The sequence below is a fragment of the Salmo salar genome, chromosome 11 (assembly GCF_965601325.2).
Source record: "Salmo salar chromosome 11, fSalSal1, whole genome shotgun sequence".
In the NCBI taxonomy this organism is placed as follows: Eukaryota; Metazoa; Chordata; class Actinopteri; order Salmoniformes; family Salmonidae; genus Salmo; species Salmo salar.
Window position 1 is genome coordinate 111,978,943 of NC_138301.1, and position 4,458 is coordinate 111,983,400.

Below are 4,458 nucleotides of genomic sequence, written 5' to 3' on the forward strand. Positions count from 1 at the left end.
TTTCCTACCTTCTATGAATTCCTGATACCAGGTCATAATAGTTAGTTGTTGTAGTATCATACATTCCCTGCAAAGTTATTCTATCAGGTAGGCTACTATACATTTCTTTGACCCCATAGCCACTCATGGTAAAGGGTATATTTTCCATGCATACCTACCCAAAATATGCTTACATATATAGACAATTTCGGAGAAGCAAACCCTTTTATTTTTACTATCAGGAAGTGCTGAGTTTGCCCTAATTTCTTAAAAAAACAAGAACCTAGACATTGCATAAACATTCAAGTTACTTCTCCTGCTAAACTATTTTGCAATTCTGGAAGATGACACAAACCCCTTCATAACCACAAAAACGAACCATAAAAAGTAAAAATGCTCAAGAGAGATTGGATATAAAAAGAGTAAGAATGATTGATGACAAACCACAGACGAATAACTGTAATTTATGCTGATCTTTTATGAACAGTTGCCCTACTATAACCATTATAACCATTACCCAACCATAACCGGTATGTGACTGTTTCTACCACTAGGGGGCAGCACCATTGCACACAATTTAACAGAGTTCTAAGAAACTAGCCACCCAGCTACATCTCAATATGTTGCCTAAGGTGACGTAGCCTCATAATTACCAGACTGATTCCCGTTATCCATTCAGCGAACATTCACGTAAGCTCGCGAGATCAGGCTGCTTGCGAGGGTAAAGGTTAAGTGCTACTTCTCACAGTTTGATGCTCACCAACATCCCCTCACTGTGAGATATCACTCTTATTTCTCATTCTATTACATCCTTAACTTTAGACTAACCTGATAACAACTTTAGACTAACTTGAGACTAACCTGATAATAACTTTACACTAACCTGAGACTAACCTGATAATAACTTTAGACTAACCTGAGACTAACCTGATAATAACTTTAGACTAACCTGAGACTAACCTGATAATAACTTTAGACTAACCTGAGACTAACCTGATAATAACTTTAGACTAACCTGAGACTAACCTGAGACTAACCTGATAACTTTAGACTAACCTGAGACTAACCTTAGATTAACTTTGGACTAACTTGAGACTAACCTGGGACTAACATGAGACTAACAGACTAAACTGAGACTACCCTCATAATAACTTTCGACTAACCTGAAACTAACCTGATAATAACTTTAGATTAATCTGAGACTGACCTGATAATGACTTGGGACTAATCTGAAACTAACGTTAGACTAACTTTAGACTAACTTTTTACTAACATGAGACTAACATGAAACTAACCTGATAATAGCTTAAAACTAACTTCAGACTAACCTGAGACTACCTTTAGACTAACCTGATAATAACTTCAGACTAACCTGAGACTACCTTCAGACTAACCTGATAACTTTAGACTAATGTTATGTTCCCCAGCAAGAAAACCAAATAATGTCACTCGAACAGAAGGGGGAACTAACAAAGAGTCAGTAACCACAACCAAAACGAAACAGGTGGGGTTTTAGGAGGGGTTCTGGAAGACACTCATAGGAGTGTCCACTGAAAGTTGACTAGCAAAAACAACCGGGGCCTAAAATACATCCACCATGAGCCCCCACTAAATTTGCCCAAGAACAGGCAAACAAAATTAAAACCCACACCAAACTTAAAGACAGGAAGTAAACCAATAAGTGGAGCAAAATCGAAAATAGAATAAGCATTGTTTGTCTAGAAATCAAATAGGGAGAGCCAACTAAAGGTGAAACACATTCTGACTAAATAGATGACAAGCCAGCACAGGTGTAACCCATTCTGACTAAAGAGGTGACAACAATTGGTGCACCCCACGTGCTAACGTACAACCTTGGAATATACATGAAAAAACCAAAGCCTGTAACACCTTCCCCCTTAAGACAACAAATATATCCTATATTTTTATTGGACAAGTTTGCTCACAACCAACAGAAAACAACTTCCATTTCAGAACATTATCAATTTAAATGCGTCGCCTTTTCCAGCATAAACGTGGTGTCTACTGTCTGTCAACACTTAAATACCAGACAAAACAGCCACATTTGTATTTATATATATAAATAGTACCAGTCAAAAGTTTGGACACACCTACTCATTCAAGGGTTTTTCTTTATTTGTACTATTTTCTACATTGTAGAATAATAGTGAAGACATCACAACTATGAAATAACACATATGGAATCATGTAGTAACTAAAAAAAGTGTTAAACAAATCAAAATATATTTTATATTTGAGATTCTTCAAAGTAGCCACTCTTTGCCTTGATGACAGCTTTGCACACTCTTGCCATTCTTTCAACCAGCTTCACCTGGAATTATTTTCCAACAGTCTTGAAGGAGTTCCCACGTATGCTGAGCACTTGTTGGCTGCTTTTCCTTCTGTCTGCGGTCCAACTCATTCCAAAACATCTCAATTGGGTTGAGGTTGGGTGATTGTGGAGGCCAGGTCATCTGATGCAGCATTCCATCACTCTCCTTCTTGGTCAAATAGCCCTTACACAGCCTGAACAGCGACAGCAGTGGCTACAGGCAGAACATCATTACCGGTTTCCACCGACTTCTTTGTCCAATCGTACCGGGTGAAGTACGGTTGCAACATGTTGACCTAACACAGCCGTTCCTTTCTTCCTCCGCTCCAGTGTGGCGATGACGTAATCCAGATTACCAATTTTTTTCACTATGGGGTAAGGGCCTGAAAAGCGAGATTGCGACGGTGACCCCAGAATGGGCAACAAAACCAGGACTGGGTCTACCACATCTGTCACGGCTATCGTCGGTGAAGGAGGACCAAAATGCAGCAGGACTGTGTTTGTTCATTTTGAACATTTATTAAATCAAAATGAACTCAAAAAACAACAAACAAGAGAACGAACGATCCACTGACAGTCTGGCAAGGCACAAGGCGAAACACAGAACAATCTCCCACAAATGACAAACACACCCTAATATATGGGACTCTCAATCAAAGGCAAATAGACAACACCTGCCTTCAACTGAGAGTCCCAACCCCAATTAACCAAACATAGAAACAGACACACTAGACTAAACATAGAATACATGAAAATCAAACAGTGCCCAAAAACCCCGGAATACTTAAATCAAATGCCCCTTCAACAAACACACCACCCCAAACCACATAAAACGAATACCCTCTGCCACGTCCTGACCAAACTACAATACCAATTAACCCTTATACTGGCCAGGACGTGACAGTACCCCCCCCTTAAAGGTGCTAACCCCGGAAGCACCTTAACAAAAATAACCCCAAACAACACCAAAAGAAAAATTCCCCCCTACTAAAGGGAGGGAAGGGAGGGTGGCTGCCGTCAACGACGGCACTGTGCTACACCCCCCCTCCCCAACCCACCTATCTCTGGAGGGGGTTCCGGCTCTGGCCGTTCCAGGCTGTCGGGGCAGTCTGGCAGCTCGGGGCAGTCTGGCAGCTCGGAACAGTCCGGCAGCTCAGGGCGGTCGGGGCACTCCGGCAGTTCAGGGCGGTCGGGCCACTCCGGCGAGGGCGGCGGGCCCTCCGGCGTTCAGGGCGGTCGGGCCACTCCGGCAGTTCAGGGCGGTCGGGCCACTCCGGCAGTTCAGGGCGGTCGGGCCACTCCGGCAGTTCAGGGCGGTCGGGCCACTCCGGCAGTTCAGGGCGGTCGGGCCACTCCGGCAGTTCAGGGCGGTCTGGCCACTCCGGCGACTGTTGACTGGCGGGCCGCTCCGGCGACTGTTGACTGGCGGGCAGCTCCGACGACTGTTGACTGGCGGGCAGCTCCGACGACTGTTGACTGGCGGGCAGCTCCGACGACTGTTGACTGGCGGGCAGCTCCGACGACTGTTGACTGGCGGGCAGCTCCGACGACTGTTGACTGGCGGGCAGCTCCGACGACTGTTGACTGGCGGGCAGCTCCGACGACTGTTGACTGGCGGGCAGCTCCGACGACTGTTGACTGGCGGGCAGCTCTGACGACTGTTGACTGGCGGGCAGCTCTGATGACTGTTGACTGGCGGGCAGCTCTGACGACTGTTGACTGGCGAGGCTGGGTTTATGCACTTGGAGCCTGGTGCGTGGTGCTGGTACTGGGCGTACCAGATTGGGAACACGCACCTCAAGGCTAGTGCGTGTAACGGGAAACACCGGACCGTAGAGGCGCACTGGCAGTCTTAAGCGCAGGGTTGGCATCTCCGGTGCTGGCTCGATGCCTATTTTCCCCTGGCACGTGCGGGGTGCTGGTATTAAGCCTACTGGCCTAAAAATACCAGGCCTTACCATGGCACCTACCCCAAAGCACGGGACCTGTCCAGTCTGTTTACTTTTAACAGGGGTACGGGGCGCTGGCCTGGGTCTCCAATCTTGTCCCGTCACACAGCCCTTGTGGCCCCCCCTAAAAAAATTATTGGGGGTGCCTCTCGGTCTCCCTTACCCAACGTGTTCCCCAGTCCTCGCCAGAATTCTTCC